At 68.4% G+C, this 27792-nt stretch overlaps 8 pseudogenes; all 8 read left to right on the plus strand.

Moving 5' to 3' along the window:
- Positions 1-232: 232 nt before the first annotated feature.
- Positions 233-352, plus strand: LOC148754356 (5S ribosomal RNA; annotated as a pseudogene).
- A 1274-nt stretch (positions 353-1626) lies between these two features.
- Positions 1627-1746, plus strand: LOC148754357 (5S ribosomal RNA; annotated as a pseudogene).
- A 4702-nt stretch (positions 1747-6448) lies between these two features.
- LOC148754358 (5S ribosomal RNA) lies at positions 6449-6568 on the plus strand (annotated as a pseudogene).
- Positions 6569-8000: 1432 nt separating this feature from the next.
- LOC148754359 (5S ribosomal RNA) lies at positions 8001-8120 on the plus strand (annotated as a pseudogene).
- Positions 8121-12807: 4687 nt separating this feature from the next.
- Positions 12808-12927, plus strand: LOC148754360 (5S ribosomal RNA; annotated as a pseudogene).
- Positions 12928-14331: 1404 nt separating this feature from the next.
- On the plus strand, positions 14332-14451 carry LOC148754361 (5S ribosomal RNA; annotated as a pseudogene).
- Positions 14452-19137: 4686 nt separating this feature from the next.
- Positions 19138-19257, plus strand: LOC148754362 (5S ribosomal RNA; annotated as a pseudogene).
- A 1423-nt stretch (positions 19258-20680) lies between these two features.
- Positions 20681-20800, plus strand: LOC148754363 (5S ribosomal RNA; annotated as a pseudogene).
- The last annotated feature ends 6992 nt before the right edge of the window (positions 20801-27792 follow it).

Below are 27792 nucleotides of genomic sequence, written 5' to 3' on the forward strand. Positions count from 1 at the left end.
ACAGTCAGGGAAGTGACAGAGGCCTGTGGAGCCACTGGGGGGCGCGAAGGGGCCTCGCTGCGGGCCAGGAGTAGCCCGTCGCCCACACCAGCGGCGACCGGAGGAGGCGGGGAGCGGGCGGGAGGCACTCGGGCAGACATGCTCGCCACCCGAGCGGCCCAGCAGCATGGCGCGTGCGCTCAGGAGGCAAGTCGGGAGCAGGCTCTTGGAGTGCCGGGAGCCGGGTCCCAGTGCCTAAGGCCATACCACCCTGAACGCAGCAGATCTCGTCTGATCTCGGAAGCGAAGCAGGGTCTGTCCTGGTTAGTACTTGGATGGGAGACCGCCTGGGAATACCTGTTGGCTTTTGCTAGCGTCTCCTTTTGCATCGCCGCTCCGGCGTGGCTCCCTCCGAACCCCTGCCGCCCCTTGCCCCTCTGCAGCCTCCCAGCCAGCCGCAGGTCCCCCTGACCAGCAGAGGGTCAGCCGCCCGGCACTACAAGCTGGCAGCCCCGGCCGCACACCAGGCCCGTGGGCCAGGGCTCCCCCCACACGCCCTCCTCTCAGTCCTCTTCGGTCTCGCAGGCCGTCATCGCGAATCCTTCGCCGAGGCGCGGTCGCCGCCACCGCCGCCTGCGCCAAAGCCACCGCCACCACCGGGCTCCCCACACCCCCCCCCACCCCCCGCCAGCGCTGCCCTCGCCCCCGCCCCTGTCCCCGCCACCGCCGCCGCCACCGCCAAACTCCCTCAAACTCCCTCCTGTGCTCTCCCCACCTCGGCCGCCAGCACCGCGCTCCCCATCTCCGCCACCAGTGCTGCCCTCTCCCCCACCCCCGCCCCCGCCGCCGCCATATCCGTACTCCCTCAATTCCCTCCTCCGCTCTCCCCGCCTCCAGCACCGCCATCTCCCCCGCCCCCGCCCCAGACCCCGCCGCCACCAATGCCATACTCGCTCAGTCTCCCGCCTCTGCTCTCCCGGCCTCCGCCGCCAGCACCGCCCTCACGCCCTCCCCAGCCCCCGCCGCCACCGCCGCCGCCATCGGCCCCCGTGTCCCAGCGCCCACCGTCAAAGCCCCCATTGTCGCCGCCGCCATCGCCGCCCTGGCGCCATCCACGCGGTTGCCATCGCCTACCTCGCCACCCTCCCCTGCCTCCGCCGCCGGCGCCGCCGCCGCCGCCGCCGCAGCCGCCGCCGCCGCCGCCGCCGCCGCAGCCGCCCCCGCCGCCGCCGCGGGGTCCTCCCACAACTCCCAGGCCCAGGGTTGCCTGCTGGTGCAGGCCTCCACCAGCCTTGGGGCTGCGGTTGGGGGTAAACCTGGTGGCGGTAGGGGGGCGGGTTGTATGCCGGTCTGGGTGCGGGGAGTCCCAGGATGCCAGAGTTCCACGACTTCTGGCACCATCAGGGAAGTGGCAGTGTCCCATGGAGCCCCGGGTGGCGCGAAGGGGCCTCGCTGTCGGCCAGGAGTATCCCGCCGCCCACGCCAGGGGCATTAGGAAGAGGCGGGGAGCCGGACTGGGGGGGGACGCGGTGCTGGCAGAGCCGGCCCGCGGGTCGATGCTCGCCACCGGAGCGGCTCATCTGCATGGCGGGCGCTCACGAGACAGGCCGGGAGCAGGCTCTTGGGGCGCGGGAGCCGGGTCCCAGCGTCTACGGCCATACCACCCTGAACGCGCCCGATCTCCTCTGATCTCGGGAGCTAAGCAGGGAGGGGCCTGGTTAGTACTTGCATGGGAGACCGCCTGGGAATACCTGTAGGCTTTTGCTCGCCTCTCCTTTTGCGCCGCCGCCCCGGCGTGCCTCCCTCCGAATCCCTGCCGCCCCTTGCCCCTCTGCAACCCCTGCAGCCGCCCAGCCAGCCGAAGGTCCCCCTGGCCAGAGGAGGGACAGCCGCCCAGCACTACAAGCTCGCATCCCCGGCCGCACACCAGGCCTGTCGGCCAGGGCTCCCCCCCTCTCCCTCTTCTTAGTGCTCTTCGCCGAGGCAGGCCGTCAGCCTGCAGCAGTCAGCCGCGTCTAGGTCGCCGCCGCCGCCACCGCCATCGCAGGGCTCCCTCTCGCTCCCCGACCCTGCCGCCGCCGCAACCCCCAACGCCCAAGCCCAGGGCTGCCTGCCGGCGCAGGCTTCCACCAGGCTCTCTCCATCCCAGGACGTGCCGGTCCTTTGCACCTCGGCCCGAGCCCAGGGGACGCCCATCCCTGCGCCTGTCCCTGGGCCCCGAGACACAGGATCGGCGTGTCCTCGGGCAAATGGGACGCCCACCCGCCCCGCCCCACCGGAGTCTTCTGTCTCCGCGGGCAGGCACCTCTCCCCACACCCCCGCGCGTCCCCTCCCGTCTCCCACAAGAGCCAGGAGCCCTCCCTTCCCGCCGGCCACGCTGTCCCCGACACAAAGGGCACAAAGAGCCGGGACAAACCAGGGGACGGCGGGAGCAGCACCCCAACACACCACGCGCCATCGACTCCAGGGGAGACCGCCACAAGGGAAGAGCAGGCACGCAGGCACACAATCCTCACAACCAGGGTGCCTGGGGGCTGCCACTCTCCTCCCGCGGGCGGGTCCCTGGGCGGGGCTCAGAGCCCACTGGCCCTCCGGAGACCCTGGCGGCCCGCCCCGGGGGCTTCAATGGTGACTGCCAACGCCAGGGCAATGCCTCCTTGGCGGAGCCCAGCCCCGGGCACGACCACACTCCGGTGGAGAAGCCACCACTTCAACACAGCCTCAGTGCGTCTGTCCCAGTCCGTGTGCCCGAATGTGCGTCCCTCCCACCCTCCCCCACCCCATGTCTGTCTGGCTCTGTGACGTGCCTGTTGGGTTCTGGCTCTGGCTCAGGAGCTCTCTCCCCGCGTGCCTGCCCCCTCTTTCTCTGTCTCTGTCCATGTCTCTCTGTATGTCTAGACACATACATGTACATATACGTGTATATTTCCATCTTGCTCCCTCTTACTCCTCCTCCCGTTCTGTCTGTCTGTCCCTGTCCTGCGGGGACTCTAGTCCCTCTGCCCGCACAAGAACGCAGGATTTGGCGAGGCCAAGAAGGAACACCCACAGAGCCACGGATAGGGGGCTCATAGCACCATGTCTCACGGGCGGCTGGCTTGGAGACACGGCAAGCCGGAGCCGCCCGATCCCCCACCTGCTGGCCGATTCTCTGCCAACCAACAGACCCACCAAGCCGGCCCACTGCAGTCCGCGCCCCTCTGCAATTTGCAGTCCACCATCCGCGCTTCCTAGCTTGGCCACCGCAGCTCTGCCGGTGTCCAATGGCCAACTGGCAACAGCTGAAGGCCAAGCGGTAACAGCTGATGTCAGTGCAGCCCCACGCAGTACCCCCGTCCCCCGGTACCCCCGTCTCCCCGTCACCCCTGTCTCCGTTCCCCCGGTTCCCCGTCTTCCTGTCCCCCGTCTCCCGGGTCCCCCGTCCCCACGTTCCACCATCCCCCCTATTCCGGTCCCCCCCGTCCCCTGTTCCCCCCGTCCCCTGATCCCCCTGTTCCCCCGTACCCCCATCCACCCTCTCCCAGTCCACCCGTCCCCCGGTGCCCCCGTCCCCCCAGTGCCCCATCCCCCGTCCCCCGCTCCCCCGTCCCCCCAGTCCCCCCACGCCCCTGGTCCACCCGTCCCCCATTCCCTCGTCTCCCGGTCCCCCCCTCCTCGGGTCCCCCGACCCCCGTTCCCCCGTCTCCCGGTCCTCCGTCTCGCGGTCCACCTGTCCCCCGGTCCCCCAGTCCCAACGTCTCCCCGTCCCCCCGTCCCTCCTTCGCCTGGTCCCCCCGTCCCCCCATACCCCCGGTCTCCCGTTCCCCGGTCCCCCGTCTCCTGGTCCCCCGGTCCCCCGGTTCCCCCGGCGCCCAGGCGCCCTTCTACCGGTCCCCCCGTTCCCCGGTCGCCCCGTCTCCCGGTCCCCAGTCTCCCGGTCCCCTGTCTCCCGGTCGCCCGGTCTTCCGGTTCCCCCGGTCCTCCGTCCAGTGTTACCCCCTTTCCCCGGTCCCCCGGTCCCCCCATCTCCCTGTCCCTCTGTCTCCCGGTCCGGCCGCACACCCATCCCCCCGTCTCCCGGTCCCCCGTCTCCCGGTCGCCCGGTCCCCAGGTCCCCCGTCTCCCGGTCCCCTCATCCCCTGGACCCCCAACCCCCGGTCCCTGGTCCCCCGGTCCCCCAGTCCCCCGGTTCCCCCATCACCCTGGCCCCCGTCTACCGATCCCCCAGTTCTCCGTTCGCCCCGTCTTCCGGTCCTCCCGTCCCACAGTCTCCCGTCTCCCGGTGTCCCATCTCCCGGTCACCCCGTCCCCGGTCCCCCGTCTCGCGGTCCCCCGTCTCCTAGTCGCCCCGTTCCCCGGTACCCGATCTCCCGGTCCCCTCATCCCCCAGTCCCCCAACCCCCGGTCCCCCGGTCCCCCCGTCCCCCGGTCCCCGGTCCCCCGGTCCCCCCATCTCCCGGTCCACTGGTACCCCCGTCCCCCCAGTCCATTCATGCCCCTGGTCACCCCGTCGCCCGGTCCCCTATCCCCCGGTCCCCCCAACCTCCGGTCCCCCGGTCCGCGGGTCCCCTGGTCCCCCCATCCGCCGTTCCCCCGGTCCCCCCCGTCTCCGTTGCCCCGGTCCCCCCGTCCCCCGGTCCCCCCGTCCCCCGGTCCCCCCGACCCTCCAGTCCCCCTGTCCCTCTGTCTCCCGGTCCCCCCGTCACCCCGTCCCCCCGGCCCCAGGTCCCCCATCTCCCGGTCCCCCCGTCTCACGGTCCCCCGTTCCCCCGTTTCCCGGTCCCCCCCTCCCCATGTCCCTCGTCCCCCAGTACCCTCGTACTCCTGTCCCTCCATCCACCGGTCTCCTGGTCCCTCCGTCCCACCGTCCGCCAGTCCCACCGTCCTCTCATTCCCCCAATCCCCCAGTCCCCCAGTCTCCCTGTCCCCCAATTCCCCGGTCTCCCTTTCCCCTGGTACCGTGTCCCCCCATCTCCCGGTCCCCCCGTCCCCTGGTCCCACTGTCTCCCAGTACCCAGTCCCCCTGTCCCCCCGGTCCCCCGGTCCCCTTGTCCCCCCATCCCCCAGTCCCCCCGTCCCCCCGGCCCTCTCGTACTCCCGTCCCCCCATCTTCCGGTCACCCCTTCCCCCCGTCCCACATGCCCCCGTCTCCCAGACCCCCCGTCCCCCGGTTCTCCCAGTTCCAACGGTCTCCCTGTCCCCCTGCCCCCCTTCCCCCATCTCCTGGTACCCCGTCCCCCGGTACCCCCGCCCCGGGTTCCTACAGTCCCACCGTTCTCCCTGTCCCCCCCTTACACCCGTCTCCCGGTCCCCTGTCCCCCGGTCCTCCCGTCCCCCGGTCCCCCTGTCCCCCCGTTCTGTCTGTCGGTCCCTGTCCTGCGGGGACTCTAGTCCCTCTGCCCGCACAAGAACCCAGGATTTGGCGAGGCCAAGAAGGAACACCAACAGAGCCACGGATAGGGGGCTCATAGCACCATGTCTCACGGGCAGCTGGCTTGGAGACACGGCAAGCCGGAGCCGCCCGATCCCCAACCTGCCGGCCGATTCTCTGCCAACCAACAGACCCACCAAGCCGGCCCACTGCAGTCCGCGCCCCTCTGCAATTTGCAGTCCACCATCCGCGCTTCCTAGCTTGGCCACCGCAGCTCTGCCAGTGGCCAATGGCCAACTGGCAACAGCTGATGGCCAAGCGGTAACAGCTGATGTCCGTGCAGCCCCCACGCAGCACCCCTCCACGCGAGGCCCAGAGCCTGGAAAGTGCTCTCTGCAAGTCTGTCCCCACAGTCCCCGTCTGTCTCTCTCCGCCTACCTCTTGCTCCGTCTCTGGCCTTCTCTCATCCTCTCTCTCAACACCCTGGGTCAGGAGAGGTGATGTGTAGCCAGTGAAGTGACCAGTGATCGGGCGGGACGCCGGTCGCTGATGAGGGGCGAGGGCCCAGACAGAAGGCTGTGTGACGAAGGGTGGCCGCAGTCTGGAGGTGCTGCCCCCTGGTCGCGGGTGGCTCTCCCTGGCTTTGGGCCAGTGGGTGGGGCCGGCCAAGGCCAGGGTCTGGGTTGCACGTCCCTAGGGTGGAGGGGACTGAGAGGACCCTGCGACCCCCTCGGTGGCCCTGAGTGGTGGGGACAGCACAGCAGCAAGGGGGGTGTGCGGTTGTGGGGCTGGGGGGGGGGATGAGAGGGGTTGGGGTAGGGGGGCGTGGTAAAAGCCATTCCGGGCGTGGGGAGTCCCAGGATGCCAGGGCGCCCAGACATATGTCACAGTCAGGGAAGTGACAGAGGCCTGTGGAGCCACTGGGGGGCGCGAAGGGGCCTCGCTGCGGGCCAGGAGTAGCCCGTCGCCCACACCAGCGGCGACCGGAGGAGGCGGGGAGCGGGCGGGAGGCACTCGGGCAGACATGCTCGCCACCCGAGCGGCCCAGCAGCATGGCGCGTGCGCTCAGGAGGCAAGTCGGGAGCAGGCTCTTGGAGTGCCGGGAGCCGGGTCCCAGTGCCTAAGGCCATACCACCCTGAACGCAGCAGATCTCGTCTGATCTCGGAAGCGAAGCAGGGTCTGTCCTGGTTAGTACTTGGATGGGAGACCGCCTGGGAATACCTGTTGGCTTTTGCTAGCGTCTCCTTTTGCATCGCCGCTCCGGCGTGGCTCCCTCCGAACCCCTGCCGCCCCTTGCCCCTCTGCAGCCTCCCAGCCAGCCGCAGGTCCCCCTGACCAGCAGAGGGTCAGCCGCCCGGCACTACAAGCTGGCAGCCCCGGCCGCACACCAGGCCCGTGGGCCAGGGCTCCCCCGCCCCACACCCTCCTCTCAGTACTCTTCGGTCCCGCAGGCCGTCATCGCGAATCCTTCGCCGACGCGCGGTCGCCGCCACCGCCGCCTGCGCCAAAGCCACCGCCACCACCGGGCTCCCCACACCCCCCCCACCACCCCCCACCCTCCCCCGCCAGCGCTGCCCTCGCCCCCGCCCCTGTCCCCGCCCCCGCCGCCGCCACCGCCAAACTCCCTCAAACTCCCTCCTGTGCTCTCCCCACCTCGGCCGCCAGCACCGCGCTCCCCATCTCCGCCACCAGTGCTGCCCTCTCCCCCACCCCGGCCCCCGCCGCCGCCATATCCGTACTCCCTCAATTCCCTCCTCCGCTCTCCCCGCCTCCAGCACCGCCATCTCCCCCGCCCCCGCCCCAGACCCCCGCAGCCACCATCGCCATACTCCCTCAGTCTCCCGCCTCTGCTCTCCCGGCCTCCGCCGCCAGCACCGCCCTCACGCCCTCCCCCGCCCCCGCTGCCGCCATTGCCGCACTCCCTCAATTCCCTCCTCCGCTCTCCCCGCCTCCAGCACCGCCATCTTCCCCGCCCCCGCCCCAGCCCCCGCCGCCACCAATGCCATACTCGCTCAGTCTCCCGCCTCTGCTCTCCCGGCCTCCGCCGCCAGCACCGCCCTCACGCCCTCCCCAGCCCCCGCCGCCGCCATCGGCCCCCGTGTCCCAGCGCCCACCGTCAAAGCCCCCATTGTCGCCGCCGCCATCGCCGCCCTGGCGCCATCCACGCGGTTGCCATCGCCTACCTCGCCACCCTCCCCTGCCTCCGCCGCCGCCGCCGCCGCCGCCGCCGCCGCAGCCGCCCCCGCCGCCGCCGCGGGGTCCTCCCACAACTCCCAGGCCCAGGGTTGCCTGCTGGTGCAGGCCTCCACCAGCCTTGGGGCTGCGGTTGGGGGTAAACCTGGTGGCGGTAGGGGGGCGGGTTGTATGCCGGTCTGGGTGCGGGGAGTCCCAGGATGCCAGAGTTCCACGACTTCTGGCACCATCAGGGAAGTGGCAGTGTCCCATGGAGCCCCGGGTGGCGCGAAGGGGCCTCGCTGTCGGCCAGGAGTATCCCGCCGCCCACGCCAGGGGCATTAGGAAGAGGCGGGGAGCCGGACTGGGGGGGGACGCGGTGCTGGCAGAGCCGGCCCGCGGGTCGATGCTCGCCACCGGAGCGGCTCATCTGCATGGCGGGCGCTCACGAGACAGGCCGGGAGCAGGCTCTTGGGGCGCGGGAGCCGGGTCCCAGCGTCTACGGCCATACCACCCTGAACGCGCCCGATCTCCTCTGATCTCGGGAGCTAAGCAGGGAGGGGCCTGGTTAGTACTTGCATGGGAGACCGCCTGGGAATACCTGTAGGCTTTTGCTCGCCTCTCCTTTTGCGCCGCCGCCCCGGCGTGCCTCCCTCCGAATCCCTGCCGCCCCTTGCCCCTCTGCAAACCCTGCAGCCGCCCAGCCAGCCGAAGGTCCCCCTGGCCAGAGGAGGGACAGCCGCCCAGCACTACAAGCTCGCATCCCCGGCCGCACACCAGGCCTGTCGGCCAGGGCTCCCCCCCTCTCCCTCTTCTTAGTGCTCTTCGCCGAGGCAGGCCGTCAGCCTGCAGCAGTCAGCCGCGTCTAGGTCGCCGCCGCCGCCACCGCCATCGCAGGGCTCCCTCTCGCTCCCCGACCCTGCCACCGCCGCAACCCCCAACGCCCAAGCCCAGGGCTGCCTGCCGGCGCAGGCTTCCACCAGGCTCTCTCCATCCCAGGACGTGCCGGTCCTTTGCACCTCGGCCCGAGCCCAGGGGACGCCCATCCCTGCGCCTGCCCCTGGGCCCCGAGACACAGGATCGGCGTGTCCTCGGGCAAACGGGACGCCCACCCGCCCCGCCCCACCGGAGTCTTCTGTCTCCGCGGGCAGGCACCTCTCCCCACACCCCCGCGCGTCCCCTCCCGTCTCCCACAAGAGCCAGGAGCCCTCCCTTCCCGCCGGCCACGCTGTCCCCGACACAAAGGGCACAAAGAGCCGGGACAAACCAGGGGACGGCGGGAGCAGCACCCCAACACACCACGCGCCATCGACTCCAGGGGAGACCGCCACAAGGGAAGAGCAGGCACGCAGGCACACAATCCTCACAACCAGGGTGCCTGGGGGCTGCCACTCTCCTCCCGCGGGCGGGTCCCTGGGCGGGGCTCAGAGCCCACTGGCCCTCCGGAGACCCTGGCGGCCCGCCCCGGGGGCTTCAATGGTGACTGCCAACGCCAGGGCAATGCCTCCTTGGCGGAGCCCAGCCCGGGGCACGACCACACTCCGGTGGAGAAGCCACCACTTCAACACAGCCTCAGTGCGTCTGTCCCAGTCCGTGTGCCCGAATGTGCGTCCCTCCCACCCTCCCCCACCCCATGTCTGTCTGGCTCTGTGACGTGCCTGTTGGGTTCTGGCTCTGGCTCAGGAGCTCTCTCCCCGCGCGCCTGCCCCCTCTTTCTCTGTCTCTGTCCATGTCTCTCTGTATGTCTAGACACATACATGTACATATACGTGTGTATTTCCATCTCGCTCCCTCTTACTCCTCCTCCCGTTCTGTCTGTCTGTCCCTGTCCTGCGGGGACTCTAGTCCCTCTGCCCGCACAAGAACGCAGGATTTGGCGAGGCCAAGAAGGAACACCCACAGAGCCACGGATAGGGGGCTCATAGCACCATGTCTCACGGGCGGCTGGCTTGGAGACACGGCAAGCCGGAGCCGCCCGATCCCCCACCTGCTGGCCGATTCTCTGCCAACCAACAGACCCACCAAGCCGGCCCACTGCAGTCCGCGCCCCTCTGCAATTTGCAGTCCACCATCCGCGCTTCCTAGCTTGGCCACCGCAGCTCTGCCGGTGTCCAATGGCCAACTGGCAACAGCTGAAGGCCAAGCGGTAACAGCTGATGTCAGTGCAGCCCCACGCAGTACCCCCGTCCCCCGGTACCCCCGTCTCCCCGTCACCCCTGTCTCCGTTCCCCCGGTTCCCCGTCTTCCTGTCCCCCGTCTCCCGGGTCCCCCGTCCCCACGTTCCACCATCCCCCCTATTCCGGTCCCCCCCGTCCCCTGTTCCCCCCGTCCCCTGATCCCCCTGTTCCCCCGTACCCCCATCCACCCTCTCCCAGTCCACCCGTCCCCCGGTGCCCCCGTCCCCCCAGTGCCCCATCCCCCGTCCCCCGCTCCCCCGTCCCCCCAGTCCCCCCACGCCCCTGGTCCACCCGTCCCCCATTCCCTCGTTTCCCGGTCCCCCCCTCCCCGGGTCCCCCGACCCCCGTTCCCCCGTCTCCCGGTCCTCCGTCTCGCGGTCCACCTGTCCCCCGGTCCCCCAGTCCCAACGTCTCCCCGTCCCCCCGTCCCTCCTTCGCCTGGTCCCCCCGTCCCCCCATACCCCCGGTCTCCCGTTCCCCGGTTCCCCGTCTCCTGGTCCCCCGGTCGCCCGGTCCCCCGGTTCCCCCGGTGCCCAGGCGCCCTTCTACCGGTCCCCCCGTTCCCCGGTCGCCCCGTCTCCCGGTCCCCAGTCTCCCGGTCCCCTGTCTCCCGGTCGCCCGGTCTTCCGGTCCCCCGGTCCTCCGTCCAGTGTTACCCCCTTCCCCCGGTCCCACGGTCCCCCCATCTCCCTGTCCCTCTGTCTCCCGGTCCGGCCGCACACCCATCCCCCCGTCTCCCGGTCCCCCGTCTCCCGGTCGCCCGGTCCCCAGGTCCCCCGTCTCCCGGTCCCCTCATCCCCTGGACCCCCAACCCCCGGTCCCTGGTCCCCCGGTCCCCCAGTCCCCCGGTTCCCCCATCGCCCTGGCCCCCGTCTACCGATCCCCCAGTTCTCCGTTCGCCCCGTCTTCCGGTCCTCCCGTCCCACAGTCTCCCGTCTCCCGGTGTCCCATCTCCCGGTCACCCCGTCCCCGGTCCCCCGTCTCGCGGTCCCCCGTCTCCTAGTCGTCCCGTTCCCCGGTACCCGATCTCCCGGTCCCCTCATCCCCCAGTCCCCCAACCCCCGGTCCCCCGGTCCCCCCATCTCCCGGTCCACTGGTACCCCCGTCCCCCCAGTCCATTCATGCCCCTGGTCACCCCGTCGCCCGGTCCCCTATCCCCCGGTCCCCCCAACCTCCGGTCCCCCGGTCCGCGGGTCCCCTGGTCCCCCCATCCGCCGTTCCCCCGGTCCCCCCCGTCTCCTTTGCCCCGGTCCCCCCGTCCCCCGGTCCCCCCGTCCCCCGGTCCCCCCGACCCTCCTGTCCCCCTGTCCCTCTGTCTCCCGGTCCCCCCGTCACCCCGTCCCCCCGGCCCCAGGTCCCCCATCTCCCGGTCCCCCCGTCTCACGGTCCCCCGTTCCCCCGTTTCCCGGTCCCCCCATCCCCATGTCCCTCGTCCCCCAGTACCCTCGTACTCCTGTCCCTCCATCCACCGGTCTCCTGGTCCCTCCATCCCACCGTCCGCCAGTCCCACCGTCCTCTCATTCCCCCAATCCCCCAGTCCCCCAGTCTCCCTGTCCCCCAATTCCCCGGTCTACCTTTCCCCTGGTACCGTGTCCCCCCATCTCCCGGTCCCCCCGTCCCCTGGTCCCACTGTCTCCCAGTACCCAGTCCCCCTGTCCCCCCGGTCCCCCGGTCCCCTTGTCCCCCCATCCCCCTGTCCCCCCGTCCCCCCGTCCCCCCGGCCCTCTCGTACTCCCGTCCCCCCATCTTCCGGTCACCCCTTCCCCCCGTCCCACATGCCCCCGTCTCCCAGACCCCCCGTCCCCCGGTTCTCCCAGTTCCAACGGTCTCCCTGTCCCCCTGCCCCCCTTCCCCCTTCTCCTGGTACCCCGTCACCCGGTACCCCCGCCCCGGGTTCCTACAGTCCCACCGTTCTCCCTGTCCCCCCCCTTACACCCGTCTCCCGGTCCCCTGTCCCCCGGTCCTCCCGTCCCCCGGTCCCCCTGTCCCCCCGTTCTGTCTGTCGGTCCCTGTCCTGCGGGGACTCTAGTCCCTCTGCCCGCACAAGAACCCAGGATTTGGTGAGGCCAAGAAGGAACACCAACAGAGCCACGGATAGGGGGCTCATAGCACCATGTCTCACGGGCAGCTGGCTTGGAGACACGGCAAGCCGGAGCCGCCCGATCCCCAACCTGCCGGCCGATTCTCTGCCAACCAACAGACCCACCAAGCCGGCCCACTGCAGTCCGCGCCCCTCTGCAATTTGCAGTCCACCATCCGCGCTTCCTAGCTTGGCCACCGCAGCTCTGCCAGTGGCCAATGGCCAACTGGCAACAGCTGATGGCCAAGCGGTAACAGCTGATGTCCGTGCAGCCCCCACGCAGCACCCCTCCACGCGAGGCCCAGAGCCTGGAAAGTGCTCTCTGCAAGTCTGTCCCCACAGTCCCCGTCTGTCTCTCTCCGCCTACCTCTTGCTCCGTCTCTGGCCTTCTCTCATCCTCTCTCTCAACACCCTGGGTCAGGAGAGGTGATGTGTAGCCAGTGAAGTGACCAGTGATCGGGCGGGACGCCGGTCGCTGATGAGGGGCGAGGGCCCAGACAGAAGGCTGTGTGACGAAGGGTGGCGGCAGTCTGGAGGTGCTGCCCCCTGGTCGCGGGTGGCTCTCCCTGGCTTTGGGCCAGTGGGTGGGGCCGGCCAGGGCCAGGGTCTGGGTTGCACGTCCCTAGGGTGGAGGGGACTGAGAGGACCCTGCGACCCCCTCGGTGGCCCTGAGTGGTGGGGACAGCACAGCAGCAAGGGGGGTGTGCGGTTGTGGGGCTGGGGGGGGGGATGAGAGGGGTTGGGGTAGGGGGGCGTGGTAAAAGCCATTCCGGGCGTGGGGAGTCCCAGGATGCCAGGGCGCCCAGACATATGTCACAGTCAGGGAAGTGACAGAGGCCTGTGGAGCCACTGGGGGGCGCGAAGGGGCCTCGCTGCGGGCCAGGAGTAGCCCGTCGCCCACACCAGCGGCGACCGGAGGAGGCGGGGAGCGGGCGGGAGGCACTCGGGCAGACATGCTCGCCACCCGAGCGGCCCAGCAGCATGGCGCGTGCGCTCAGGAGGCAAGTCGGGAGCAGGCTCTTGGAGTGCCGGGAGCCGGGTCCCAGTGCCTAAGGCCATACCACCCTGAACGCAGCAGATCTCGTCTGATCTCGGAAGCGAAGCAGGGTCTGTCCTGGTTAGTACTTGGATGGGAGACCGCCTGGGAATACCTGTTGGCTTTTGCTAGCGTCTCCTTTTGCATCGCCGCTCCGGCGTGGCTCCCTCCGAACCCCTGCCGCCCCTTGCCCCTCTGCAGCCTCCCAGCCAGCCGCAGGTCCCCCTGACCAGCAGAGGGTCAGCCGCCCGGCACTACAAGCTGGCAGCCCCGGCCGCACACCAGGCCCGTGGGCCAGGGCTCCCCCCACACGCCCTCCTCTCAGTCCTCTTCGGTCCCGCAGGCCGTCATCGCGAATCCTTCGCCGACGCGCGGTCGCCGCCACCGCCGCCTGCGCCAAAGCCACCGCCACCACCGGGCTCCCCACACCCCCCCCCACCCCCCCGCCAGCGCTGCCCTCGCCCCCGCCCCTGTCCCCGCCCCCGCCGCCGCCACCGCCAAACTCCCTCAAACTCCCTCCTGTGCTCTCCCCACCTCGGCCGCCAACACCGCGCTCCCCATCTCCGCCACCAGTGCTGCCCTCTCCCCCACCCCCGCCCCCGCCGCCGCCATATCCGTACTCCCTCAATTCCCTCCTCCGCTCTCCCCGCCTCCAGCACCGCCATCTCCCCCGCCCCCGCCCCAGACCCCCGCAGCCACCATCGCCATACTCCCTCAGTCTCCCGCCTCTGCTCTCCCGGCCTCCGCCGCCAGCACCGCCCTCACGCCCTCCCCCGCCCCCGCTGCCGCCATTGCCGCACTCCCTCAATTCCCTCCTCTGCTCTCCCCGCCTCCAGCACCGCCATCTTCCCCGCCCCCGCCCCAGCCCCCGCCGCCACCAATGCCATACTCGCTCAGTCTCCCACCTCTGCTCTCCCGGCCTCCGCCGCCAGCACCGCCCTCACGCCCTCCCCAGCCCCCGCCGCCACCGCCGCCGCCATCGGCCCCCGTGTCCCAGCGCCCACCGTCAAAGCCCCCATTGTCGCCGCCGCCATCGCCGCCCTGGCGCCATCCACGCGGTTGCCATCGCCTACCTCGCCACCCTCCCCTGCCTCCGCCGCCGCCGCCGCCGCCGCCGCCGCGGGGTCCTCCCACAACTCCCAGGCCCAGGGTTGCCTGCTGGTGCAGGCCTCCACCAGCCTTGGGGCTGCGGTTGGGGGTAAACCTGGTGGCGGTAGGGGGGCGGGTTGTATGCCGGTCTGGGTGCGGGGAGTCCCAGGATGCCAGAGTTCCACGACTTCTGGCACCATCAGGGAAGTGGCAGTGTCCCATGGAGCCCCGGGTGGCGCGAAGGGGCCTCGCTGTCGGCCAGGAGTATCCCGCCGCCCACGCCAGGGGCATTAGGAAGAGGCGGGGAGACGGACTGGGGGGGGACGCGGTGCTGGCAGAGCCGGCCCGCGGGTCGATGCTCGCCACCGGAGCGGCTCATCTGCATGGCGGGCGCTCACGAGACAGGCCGGGAGCAGGCTCTTGGGGCGCGGGAGCCGGGTCCCAGCGTCTACGGCCATACCACCCTGAACGCGCCCGATCTCCTCTGATCTCGGGAGCTAAGCAGGGAGGGGCCTGGTTAGTACTTGCATGGGAGACCGCCTGGGAATACCTGTAGGCTTTTGCTCGCCTCTCCTTTTGCGCCGCCGCCCCGGCGTGCCTCCCTCCGAATCCCTGCCGCCCCTTGCCCCTCTGCAACCCCTGCAGCCGCCCAGCCAGCCGAAGGTCCCCCTGGCCAGAGGAGGGACAGCCGCCCAGCACTACAAGCTCGCATCCCCGGCCGCACACCAGGCCTGTCGGCCAGGGCTCCCCCCCTCTCCCTCTTCTTAGTGCTCTTCGCCGAGGCAGGCCGTCAGCCTGCAGCAGTCAGCCGCGTCTAGGTCGCCGCCGCCGCCACCGCCATCGCAGGGCTCCCTCTCGCTCCCCGACCCTGCCGCCGCCGCAACCCCCAACGCCCAAGCCCAGGGCTGCCTGCCGGCGCAGGCTTCCACCAGGCTCTCTCCATCCCAGGACGTGCCGGTCCTTTGCACCTCGGCCCGAGCCCAGGGGACGCCCATCCCTGCGCCTGCCCCTGGGCCCCGAGACACAGGATCGGCGTGTCCTCGGGCAAACGGGACGCCCACCCGCCCCGCCCCACCGGAGTCTTCTGTCTCCGCGGGCAGGCACCTCTCCCCACACCCCCGCGCGTCCCCTCCCGTCTCCCACAAGAGCCAGGAGCCCTCCCTTCCCGCCGGCCACGCTGTCCCCGACACAAAGGGCACAAAGAGCCGGGACAAACCAGGGGACGGCGGGAGCAGCACCCCAACACACCACGCGCCATCGACTCCAGGGGAGACCGCCACAAGGGAAGAGCAGGCACGCAGGCACACAATCCTCACAACCAGGGTGCCTGGGGGCTGCCACTCTCCTCCCGCGGGCGGGTCCCTGGGCGGGGCTCAGAGCCCACTGGCCCTCCGGAGACCCTGGCGGCCCGCCCCGGGGGCTTCAATGGTGACTGCCAACGCCAGGGCAATGCCTCCTTGGCGGAGCCCAGCCCCGGGCACGACCACACTCCGGTGGAGAAGCCACCACTTCAACACAGCCTCAGTGCGTCTGTCCCAGTCCGTGTGCCCGAATGTGCGTCCCTCCCACCCTCCCCCACCCCATGTCTGTCTGGCTCTGTGACGTGCCTGTTGGGTTCTGGCTCTGGCTCAGGAGCTCTCTCCCCGCGCGCCTGCCCCCTCTTTCTCTGTCTCTGTCCATGTCTCTCTGTATGTCTAGACACATACATGTACATATACGTGTGTATTTCCATCTCGCTCCCTCTTACTCCTCCTCCCGTTCTGTCTGTCTGTCCCTGTCCTGCGGGGACTCTAGTCCCTCTGCCCGCACAAGAACGCAGGATTTGGCGAGGCCAAGAAGGAACACCCACAGAGCCACGGATAGGGGGCTCATAGCACCATGTCTCACGGGCGGCTGGCTTGGAGACACGGCAAGCCGGAGCCGCCCGATCCCCCACCTGCTGGCCGATTCTCTGCCAACCAACAGACCCACCAAGCCGGCCCACTGCAGTCCGCGCCCCTCTGCAATTTGCAGTCCACCATCCGCGCTTCCTAGCTTGGCCACCGCAGCTCTGCCGGTGTCCAATGGCCAACTGGCAACAGCTGAAGGCCAAGCGGTAACAGCTGATGTCAGTGCAGCCCCACGCAGTACCCCCGTCCCCCGGTACCCCCGTCTCCCCGTCACCCCTGTCTCCGTTCCCCCGGTTCCCCGTCTTCCTGTCCCCCGTCTCCCGGGTCCCCCGTCCCCACGTTCCACCATCCCCCCTATTCCGGTCCCCCCCGTCCCCTGTTCCCCCCGTCCCCTGATCCCCCTGTTCCCCCGTACCCCCATCCACCCTCTCCCAGTCCACCCGTCCCCCGGTGCCCCCGTCCCCCCAGTGCCCCATCCCCCGTCCCCCGCTCCCCCGTCCCCCCAGTCCCCCCACGCCCCTGGTCCACCCGTCCCCCATTCCCTCGTCTCCCGGTCCCCCCCTCCCCGGGTCCCCCGACCCCCGTTCCCCCGTCTCCCGGTCCTCCGTCTCGCGGTCCACCTGTCCCCCGGTCCCCCAGTCCCAACGTCTCCCCGTCCCCCCGTCCCTCCTTCGCCTGGTCCCCCCGTCCCCCCATACCCCCGGTCTCCCGTTCCCCGGTCCCCCGTCTCCTGGTCCCCCGGTCCCCCGGTCCCCCGGTTCCCCCGGTGCCCAGGCGCCCTTCTACCGGTCCCCCCGTTCCCCGGTCGCCCCGTCTCCCGGTCCCCAGTCTCCCGGTCCCCTGTCTCCCGGTCGCCCGGTCTTCCGGTCCCCCGGTCCTCCGTCCAGTGTTACCCCCTTCCCCCGGTCCCCCGGTCCCCCCATCTCCCTGTCCCTCTGTCTCCCGGTCCGGCCGCACACCCATCCCCCCATCTCCCGGTCCCCCGTCTCCCGGTCGCCCGGTCCCCAGGTCCCCCGTCTCCCGGTCCCCTCATCCCCTGGACCCCCAACGCCCGGTCCCTGGTCCCCCGGTCCCCCAGTCCCCCGGTTCCCCCATCGCCCTGGCCCCCGTCTACCGATCCCACAGTTCTCCGTTCGCCCCGTCTTCCGGTCCTCCCGTCCCACAGTCTCCCGTCTCCCGGTGTCCCATCTCCCGGTCACCCCGTCCCCGGTCCCCCGTCTCGCGGTCCCCCGTCTCCTAGTCGTCCCGTTCCCCGGTACCCGATCTCCCGGACCCCTCATCCCCCAGTCCCCCAACCCCCGGTCCCCCGGTCCCCCCATCTCCCGGTCCACTGGTACCCCCGTCCCCCCAGTCCATTCATGCCCCTGGTCACCCCGTCGCCCGGTCCCCTATCCCCCGGTCCCCCCAACCTCCGGTCCCCCGGTCCGCGGGTCCCCTGGTCCCCCCATCCGCCGTTCCCCCGGTCCCCCCCGTCTCCGTTGCCCCGGTCCCCCCGTCCCCCGGTCCCCCCGTCCCCCGGTCCCCCCGACCCTCCAGTCCCCCTGTCCCTCTGTCTCCCGGTCCCCCCGTCACCCCGTCCCCCCGGCCCCAGGTCCCCCATCTCCCGGTCCCCCCGTCTCACGGTCCCCCGTTCCCCCGTTTCCCGGTCCCCCCATCCCCATGTCCCTCGTCCCCCAGTACCCTCGTACTCCTGTCCCTCCATCCACCGGTCTCCTGGTCCCTCCATCCCACCGTCCGCCAGTCCCACCGTCCTCTCATTCCCCCAATCCCCCAGTCCCCCAGTCTCCCTGTCCCCCAATTCCCCGGTCTACCTTTCCCCTGGTACCGTGTCCCCCCATCTCCCGGTCCCCCCGTCCCCTGGTCCCACTGTCTCCCAGTACCCAGTCCCCCTGTCCCCCCGGTCCCCCGGTCCCCTTGTCCCCCCATCCCCCTGTCCCCCCGTCCCCCCGTCCCCCCGGCCCTCTCGTACTCCCGTCCCCCCATCTTCCGGTCACCCCTTCCCCCCGTCCCACATGCCCCCGTCTCCCAGACCCCCCGTCCCCCGGTTCTCCCAGTTCCAACGGTCTCCCTGTCCCCCTGCCCCCCTTCCCCCTTCTCCTGGTACCCCGTCCCCCGGAACCCCCCCCCGGGTTCCTACAGTCCCACCGTTCTCCCTGTCCCCCCCCTTACACCCGTCTCCCGGTCCCCTGTCCCCCGGTCCTCCCGTCCCCCGGTCCCCCTGTCCCCCCGTTCTGTCTGTCGGTCCCTGTCCTGCGGGGACTCTAGTCCCTCTGCCCGCACAAGAACCCAGGATTTGGTGAGGCCAAGAAGGAACACCAACAGAGCCACGGATAGGGGGCTCATAGCACCATGTCTCACGGGCAGCTGGCTTGGAGACACGGCAAGCCGGAGCCGCCCGATCCCCAACCTGCCGGCCGATTCTCTGCCAACCAACAGACCCACCAAGCCGGCCCACTGCAGTCCGCGCCCCTCTGCAATTTGCAGTCCACCATCCGCGCTTCCTAGCTTGGCCACCGCAGCTCTGCCAGTGGCCAATGGCCAACTGGCAACAGCTGATGGCCAAGCGGTAACAGCTGATGTCCGTGCAGCCCCCACGCAGCACCCCTCCACGCGAGGCCCAGAGCCTGGAAAGTGCTCTCTGCAAGTCTGTCCCCACAGTCCCCGTCTGTCTCTCTCCGCCTACCTCTTGCTCCGTCTCTGGCCTTCTCTCATCCTCTCTCTCAACACCCTGGGTCAGGAGAGGTGATGTGTAGCCAGTGAAGTGACCAGTGATCGGGCGGGACGCCGGTCGCTGATGAGGGGCGAGGGCCCAGACAGAAGGCTGTGTGACGAAGGGTGGCGGCAGTCTGGAGGTGCTGCCCCCTGGTCGCGGGTGGCTCTCCCTGGCTTTGGGCCAGTGGGTGGGGCCGGCCAGGGCCAGGGTCTGGGTTGCACGTCCCTAGGGTGGAGGGGACTGAGAGGACCCTGCGACCCCCTCGGTGGCCCTGAGTGGTGGGGACAGCACAGCAGCAAGGGGGGTGTGCGGTTGTGGGGCTGGGGGGGGGGATGAGAGGGGTTGGGGTAGGGGGGCGTGGTAAAAGCCATTCCGGGCGTGGGGAGTCCCAGGATGCCAGGGCGCCCAGACATATGTCACAGTCAGGGAAGTGACAGAGGCCTGTGGAGCCACTGGGGGGCGCGAAGGGGCCTCGCTGCGGGCCAGGAGTAGCCCGTCGCCCACACCAGCGGCGACCGGAGGAGGCGGGGAGCGGGCGGGAGGCACTCGGGCAGACATGCTCGCCACCCGAGCGGCCCAGCAGCATGGCGCGTGCGCTCAGGAGGCAAGTCGGGAGCAGGCTCTTGGAGTGCCGGGAGCCGGGTCCCAGTGCCTAAGGCCATACCACCCTGAACGCAGCAGATCTCGTCTGATCTCGGAAGCGAAGCAGGGTCTGTCCTGGTTAGTACTTGGATGGGAGACCGCCTGGGAATACCTGTTGGCTTTTGCTAGCGTCTCCTTTTGCATCGCCGCTCCGGCGTGGCTCCCTCCGAACCCCTGCCGCCCCTTGCCCCTCTGCAGCCTCCCAGCCAGCCGCAGGTCCCCCTGACCAGCAGAGGGTCAGCCGCCCGGCACTACAAGCTGGCAGCCCCGGCCGCACACCAGGCCCGTGGGCCAGGGCTCCCCCCCCACGCCCTCCTCTCAGTCCTCTTCGGTCCCGCAGGCCGTCATCGCGAATCCTTCGCCGACGCGCGGTCGCCGCCACCGCCGCCTGCGCCAAAGCCACCGCCACCACCGGGCTCCCCCCCCCCCCCCCCCCCGCCAGCGCTGCCCTCGCCCCCGCCCCTGTCCCCGCCCCCGCCGCCGCCACCGCCAAACTCCCTCAAACTCCCTCCTGTGCTCTCCCCACCTCGGCCGCCAGCACCGCGCTCCCCATCTCCGCCACCAGTGCTGCCCTCTCCCCCACCCCCGCCCCCGCCGCCGCCATATCCGTACTCCCTCAATTCCCTCCTCCGCTCTCCCCGCCTCCAGCACCGCCATCTCCCCCGCCCCCGCCCCAGACCCCCGCAGCCACCATCGCCATACTCCCTCAGTCTCCCGCCTCTGCTCTCCCGGCCTCCGCCGCCAGCACCGCCCTCACGCCCTCCCCCGCCCCCGCTGCCGCCATTGCCGCACTCCCTCAATTCCCTCCTCCGCTCTCCCCGCCTCCAGCACCGCCATCTTCCCCGCCCCCGCCCCAGCCCCCGCCGCCACCAATGCCATACTCGCTCAGTCTCCCGCCTCTGCTCTCCCGGCCTCCACCGCCAGCACCGCCCTCACGCCCTCCCCAGCCCCCGCCGCCACCGCCGCCGCCATCGGCCCCCGTGTCCCAGCGCCCACCGTCAAAGCCCCCATTGTCGCCGCCGCCATCGCCGCCCTGGCGCCATCCACGCGGTTGCCATCGCCTACCTCGCCACCCTCCCCTGCCTCCGCCGCCGCCGCCGCCGCCGCCGCCGCCGCAGCCGCCCCCGCCGCCGCCGCGGGGTCCTCCCACAACTCCCAGGCCCAGGGTTGCCTGCTGGTGCAGGCCTCCACCAGCCTTGGGGCTGCGGTTGGGGGTAAACCTGGTGGCGGTAGGGGGGCGGGTTGTATGCCGGTCTGGGTGCGGGGAGTCCCAGGATGCCAGAGTTCCACGACTTCTGGCACCATCAGGGAAGTGGCAGTGTCCCATGGAGCCCCGGGTGGCGCGAAGGGGCCTCGCTGTCGGCCAGGAGTAGCCCGCCGCCCACGCCAGGGGCATTAGGAAGAGGCGGGGAGCCGGACTGGTGGGGGACGCGGTGCTCGCAGAGCCGGCCCGCGGGTCGATGCTCGCCACCGGAGCGGCTCATCTGCATGGCGGGCGCTCACGAGACAGGCCGGGAGCAGGCTCTTGGGGCGCGGGAGCCGGGTCCCAGCGTCTACGGCCATACCACCCTGAACGCGCCCGATCTCCTCTGATCTCGGGAGCTAAGCAGGGAGGGGCCTGGTTAGTACTTGCATGGGAGACCGCCTGGGAATACCTGTAGGCTTTTGCTCGCCTCTCCTTTTGCGCCGCCGCCCCGGCGTGCCTCCCTCCGAATCCCTGCCGCCCCTTGCCCCTCTGCAACCCCTGCAGCCGCCCAGCCAGCCGAAGGTCCCCCTGGCCAGAGGAGGGACAGCCGCCCAGCACTACAAGCTCGCATCCCCGGCCGCACACCAGGCCTGTCGGCCAGGGCTCCCCCCCTCTCCCTCTTCTTAGTGCTCTTCGCCGAGGCAGGCCGTCAGCCTGCAGCAGTCAGCCGCGTCTAGGTCGCCGCCGCCGCCGCCGCCACCGCCATCGCAGGGCTCCCTCTCGCTCCCCGACCCTGCCGCCGCCGCAACCCCCAACGCCCAAGCCCAGGGCTGCCTGCCGGCGCAGGCTTCCACCAGGCTCTCTCCATCCCAGGACGTGCCGGTCCTTTGCACCTCGGCCCGAGCCCAGGGGACGCCCATCCCTGCGCCTGCCCCTGGGCCCCGAGACACAGGATCGGCGTGTCCTCGGGCAAACGGGACGCCCACCCGCCCCGCCCCACCGGAGTCTTCTGTCTCCGCGGGCAGGCACCTCTCCCCACACCCCCGCGCGTCCCCTCCCGTCTCCCACAAGAGCCAGGAGCCCTCCCTTCCCGCCGGCCACGCTGTCCCCGACACAAAGGGCACAAAGAGCCGGGACAAACCAGGGGACGGCGGGAGCAGCACCCCAACACACCACGCGCCATCGACTCCAGGGGAGACCGCCACAAGGGAAGAGCAGGCACGCAGGCACACAATCCTCACAACCAGGGTGCCTGGGGGCTGCCACTCTCCTCCCGCGGGCGGGTCCCTGGGCGGGGCTCAGAGCCCACTGGCCCTCCGGAGACCCTGGCGGCCCGCCCCGGGGGCTTCAATGGTGACTGCCAACGCCAGGGCAATGCCTCCTTGGCGGAGCCCAGCCCCGGGCACGACCACACTCCGGTGGAGAAGCCACCACTTCAACACAGCCTCAGTGCGTCTGTCCCAGTCCGTGTGCCCGAATGTGCGTCCCTCCCACCCTCCCCCACCCCATGTCTGTCTGGCTCTGTGACGTGCCTGTTGGGTTCTGGCTCTGGCTCAGGAGCTCTCTCCCCGCGCGCCTGCCCCCTCTTTCTCTGTCTCTGTCCATGTCTCTCTGTATGTCTAGACACATACATGTACATATACGTGTATATTTCCATCTCGCTCCCTCTTACTCCTCCTCCCGTTCTGTCTGTCTGTCCCTGTCCTGCGGGGACTCTAGTCCCTCTGCCCGCACAAGAACGCAGGATTTGGCGAGGCCAAGAAGGAACACCCACAGAGCCACGGATAGGGGGCTCATAGCACCATGTCTCACGGGCGGCTGGCTTGGAGACACGGCAAGCCGGAGCCGCCCGATCCCCAAACTGCCGGCCGATTCTCTGCCAACCAACAGACCCACCAAGCCGGCCCACTGCAGTCCGCGCCCCTCTGCAATTTACAGTCCAACATCCGCGCTTCCTAGCTTGGCCACCGCAGCTCTGCCGGTGTCCAATGGCCAACTGGCAACAGCTGAAGGCCAAGCGGTAACAGCTGATGTCAGTGCAGCCCCACGCAGTACCCCCGTCCCCCGGTACCCCCGTCTCCCCGTCACCCCTGTCTCCGTTCCCCCGGTTCCCCGTCTTCCTGTCCCCCGTCTCCCGGGTCCCCCGTCCCCACGTTCCACCATCCCCCCTATTCCGGTCCCCCCCGTCCCCTGTTCCCCCCGTCCCCTGATCCCCCTGTTCCCCCGTACCCCCATCCACCCTCTCCCAGTCCACCCGTCCCCCGGTGCCCCCGTCCCCCCAGTGCCCCATCCCCCGTCCCCCGCTCCCCCGTCCCCCCAGTCCCCCCACGCCCCTGGTCCACCCGTCCCCCATTCCCTCGTCTCCCGGTCCCCCCCTCCCCGGGTCCCCCGACCCCCGTTCCCCCGTCTCCCGGTCCTCCGTCTCGCGGTCCACCTGTCCCCCGGTCCCCCAGGCCCAACGTCTCCCCGTCCCCCCGTCCCTCCTTCGCCTGGTCCCCCCGTCCCCCCATACCCCCGGTCTCCCGTTCCCCGGTCCCCCGTCTCCTGGTCCCCCGGTCCCCCGGTTCCCCCGGCGCCCAGGCGCCCTTCTACCGGTCCCCCCGTTCCCCGGTCGCCCCGTCTCCCGGTCCCCAGTCTCCCGGTCGCCTGTCTCCCGGTCGCCCGGTCTTCCGGTCCCCCGGTCCTCCGTCCAGTGTTACCCCCTTCCCCCGGTCCCCCGGTCCCCCCATCTCCCTGTCCCTCTGTCTCCCGGTCCGGCCGCACACCCATCCCCCCGTCTCCCGGTCCCCCGTCTCCCGGTCGCCCGGTCCCCAGGTCCCCCGTCTCCCGGTCCCCGCATCCCCTGGACCCCCAACCCCCGGTCCCTGGTCCCCCGGTCCCCCAGTCCCCCGGTTCCCCCATCGCCCTGGCCCCCGTCTACCGATCCCCCAGTTCTCCGTTCGCCCCGTCTTCCGGTCCTCCCGTCCCACAGTCTCCCGTCTCCCGGTGTCCCATCTCCCGGTCACCCCGTCCCCGGTCCCCCGTCTCGCGGTCCCCCGTCTCCTAGTCGCCCCGTTCCCCGGTACCCGATCTCCCGGTCCCCTCATCCCCCAGTCCCCCAACCCCCGGTCCCCCGGTCCCCCCGTCCCCCGGTCCCCGGTCCCCCGGTCCCCCCATCTCCCGGTCCACTGGTACCCCCGTCCCCCCAGTCCATTCATGCCCCTGGTCACCCCGTCGCCCGGTCCCCTATCCCCCGGTCCCCCCAACCTCCGGTCCCCCGGTCCGCGGGTCCCCTGGTCCCCCCATCCGCCGTTCCCCAGGTCCCCCCCCCCGTCTCCGTTGCCCCGGTCCCCCCGTCCCCCGGTCCCCCCGTCCCCCGGTCCCCCCGACCCTCCAGTCCCCCTGTCCCTCTGTCTCCCGGTCCCCCCGTCACCCCGTCCCCCCGGCCCCAGGTCCCCCATCTCCCGGTCCCCCCGTCTCACGGTCCCCCGTTCCCCCGTTTCCCGGTCCCCCCCTCCCCATGTCCCTCGTCCCCCAGTACCCTCGTACTCCTGTCCCTCCATCCACCGGTCTCCTGGTCCCTCCGTCCCACCGTCCGCCAGTCCCACCGTCCTCTCATTCCCCCAATCCCCCAGTCCCCCAGTCTCCCTGTCCCCCAATTCCCCGGTCTCCCTTTCCCCTGGTACCGTGTCCCCCCATCTCCCGGTCCCCCCGTCCCCTGGTCCCACTGTCTCCCAGTACCCAGTCCCCCTGTCCCCCCGGTCCCCCGGTCCCCTTGTCCCCCCATCCCCCAGTCCCCCCGTCCCCCCGGCCCTCTCGTACTCCCGTCCCCCCATCTTCTGGTCACCTCTTCCCCCCGTCCCACATGCCCCCGTCTCCCAGACCCCCCGTCCCCCGGTTCTCCCAGTTCCAACGGTCTCCCTGTCCCCCTGCCCCCCTTCCCCCATCTCCTGGTAACCCGTCCCCCGGTACCCCCGCCCCGGGTTCCTACAGTCCCACCGTTCTCCCTGTCCCCCCCCTTACACCCGTCTCCCGGTCCCCTGTCCCCCGGTCCTCCCGTCCCCCGGTCCGCCTGTCCCCCCGTTCTGTCTGTCGGTCCCTGTCCTGCGGGGACTCTAGTCCCTCTGTCCGCACAAGAACCCAGGATTTGGCGAGGCCAAGAAGGAACACCAACAGAGCCACGGATAGGGGGCTCATAGCACCATGTCTCACGGGCGGCTGGCTTGGAGACACGGCAAGCCGGAGCCGCCCGATCCCCAACCTGCCGGCCGATTCTCTGCCAACCAACAGACCCACCAAGCCGGCCCACTGCAGTCCGCGCCCCTCTGCAATTTGCAGTCCACCATCCGCGCTTCCTAGCTTGGCCACCGCAGCTCTGCCAGTGGCCAATGGCCAACTGGCAACAGCTGATGGCCAAGCGGTAACAGCTGATGTCCGTGCAGCCCCCACGCAGCACCCCTCCACGCGAGGCCCAGAGCCTGGAAAGTGCTCTCTGCAAGTCTGTCCCCACAGTCCCCGTCTGTCTCTCTCCGCCTACCTCTTGCTCCGTCTCTGGCCTTCTCTCATCCTCTCTCTCAACACCCTGGGTCAGGAGAGGTGATGTGTAGCCAGTGAAGTGACCAGTGATCGGGCGGGACGCCGGTCGCTGATGAGGGGCGAGGGCCCAGACAGAAGGCTGTGTGACGAAGGGTGGCGGCAGTCTGGAGGTGCTGCCCCCTGGTCGCGGGTGGCTCTCCCTGGCTTTGGGCCAGTGGGTGGGGCCGGCCAGGGCCAGGGCCTGGGTTGCACGTCCCTAGGGTGGAGGGGACTGAGAGGACCCTGCGACCCCCTCGGTGGCCCTGAGTGGTGGGGACAGCACAGCAGCAAGGGGGGTGTGTGTGGGGAGCCATGGTTGCAGTTAACTTTAAAGCCTTAATGGCTCGGTTTATACTTAACCTATTTCCTCCCACTGAGGCAATTGTCTCTGCCTGCGTCTGAAGAGAGCTTGCATGCTGCTCAGGAATGTGGTGGGAGTGGCCAGTTCCCAGAACAGAAGGCTGATGCCTATCAGGGCTATTGATAGGATAATTACATTTGGGAGTTTCAGTAAATTTTGTGTCTCCTGTGTTAAAGTTAAAGATTCACTGTTAACTAGATAATGCATTTTTGTACTTGCTAAACTGCACGTCCACAGAAGGTATAAATTCTGGGGACAAAATAAACTCAGCGTCTCCAGGAACACTGGGGTCCGCGATCGCCATCATCAAAGTGTGAGTGCCTTCTTTCATTCCCACTCCCCTTGTCAGGAACCGTTCGACTCGTGGCGGCTGGCCCGCTGCAAGTGGCGCCCGAACAGGTACTGGATATAGGGGTAATAGTGAGGAACACCGTGTGGCAAGGGCCCAGCTCATTGGAGCTAATCAGTGGATGCACGGTGAGCAAGGCACTGTCCCCTCGGTCGAATGAGTGTGTGAGTGAGTGATAGCTCCACGACTTCGTGTTACGGAGCTTGATTGGGTCCTAACCTGCGGTTCCGGTTCTGTCATATGGCATAACGGCGACTGGGCTTTACAACCCACCAGGCCGGGGATTTATACCGGCGCGCCTCTAGCTAAGACGGATTTGGCCCCGCAAGGGACACGGCCAGACGGACACCTGAGTGTTTTTCTTTGTTTGAAAGAAGGGCCGAGTTAGGGAAAAAGGATGGGTCACGCCAGCAGCAAGGACCTGTATGTTAGAGGACTTAAGAAGTTGCTTACCGCCCGTGGCAGTCGGGTGAGCAGAGAACAGTTAGACAAGTTTTATAAAAATTGCAAAAGAATGGTGGAAAAACAGTTACAAGATTATTATGCTGCCCATGGACTTAAACAAAAGGGCTGCAAGCTAGAGAAAGTGAAACAAGCTGAGAATGAGAAAATCCTCCCAGCTGCCGCTTCTCCGGCAGAGAGAGAGAAGGAGGGAGGGGGCGCAAAGTTGTTAGAGGGAGTTCTTAAGGTTAACAAAGAGCCTGTTTGTCAGGAAGCTCCGGTCGAGCACCGGGAAGATTTAAACCCTCAGGACCAGGAAGAATTAGAGGATGAAGTAGTTAAATATGATAGGGACAAAAACTCTCCTTTAGTGGCTATGGCTCAAGGAGACGAGCAGCCTGCAGGCTCTGCACTCTCTTTTGCAGATCAGCTAAAAAAGATTCAGGGACAGCTGATTGAGCTTAAAGTTGCTGTGGACGGAGGAAATTGTCCTCGGAGTCCCCAGATTCCTTTTAGAGATCAATGGAATCCTCGGGGTAAAGATCCCCCCATAGTTAATCCCTCTGCACCTCCTCCTGAGGAGCCCCGTAGGTGGGGACCTCCGCTGCAGTCTTTGGTTTGGGAAATGCCTGCTGAGCCTTCGCCAGGTTATGTTAAGCCAGGATTGGACTCTGTTGTACGATCCCCTCTTCAAATGGCTTGTGAAGAAGCTCACAAGCAAGGGGAGTCCACAGAGCATTTTGGAATATATCCTATCTTTAAAAGGCTCGGCAGACTGGGTCTTTATTAAAATCTCAATCAAAATAAAAGCCTAGATTACAACTAAATTCTCCTCCAAGTGTAGTTGCAGGGCTGGATCCACAGCCTGAGGCTCCTGTTTTAGCACCTGTGACAATCAGGCAATTATCAGGCGTAAAAGATCAAAGGTCCCCCCTACAAAAGATTTTACAAGCTGCTAGTACAGGAGCAACTTTAAAAGGGACACATTGCTTCCTCTAATTCCACTGAAATTCTCCCATTTTTGTTATTAAGAAAAAATCTGGTAAGTAGAGATTATTATAAGATTTACAAAAAGTTACTAAAACCATAAAATTAATGGGAGCTTTGCAGCCAGGCTTGCCCTGTCCTACAGCCATACCAAAAAACACATATAAAATTGTTTTGGACTTGAAAGATTGTTTTTATACTATACCTTTAAATCCTGATGACTGCCCTAGATTTGCTTTCAGTGTTCCTTCTGTTAATTTACAAAAACCTTTTAAGAGATATCATTGGCTAGTGCTACCTCAGGGTATGGCTAGTAGCCCTACATGATGTCAAAAATTTGTATCAGCTGCAATAAAACCTACCTAAAGGGCATTTTCAGATATTTACATCATCCACTACATGGATGACATACTTCATGCCCACTCTTGTGAACCAAAGTTGCTTGCTGCTTTTGCTCATTTACAAAAAAAGCTCCACAATTATGGGCTAGTTATAGCCTCAGAAAAAATTCAGCAAGTGCCTCCTTACTCTTATCTGGGATATTGTTTAATGCCTCAAGCCATTGTGCCTCAAAAAATACAAATCCGGCGAGATTGTTTAAAAACATTAAATTATTTCCAAAAGCTACTGGAAGACATTAACTAGATTAGACCTCAGTTGCAGTTGACAACTGGTAAATTACAACCTTTGTTTAAAATATTACGTAAAAAAGCTGATCCTACTTCTCTCTGCGAGATAACACGGGAAAGAGGCTTTGCTTGTATTTCTCCAGGTCTGGAAAAAAA

The sequence above is a fragment of the Rhinolophus sinicus genome, unplaced genomic scaffold, assembly GCF_057876585.1.
Source record: "Rhinolophus sinicus isolate RSI-liver-muscle unplaced genomic scaffold, RSI-T2T HiC_scaffold_19, whole genome shotgun sequence".
NCBI lineage: Eukaryota > Metazoa > Chordata > Mammalia > Chiroptera > Rhinolophidae > Rhinolophus > Rhinolophus sinicus.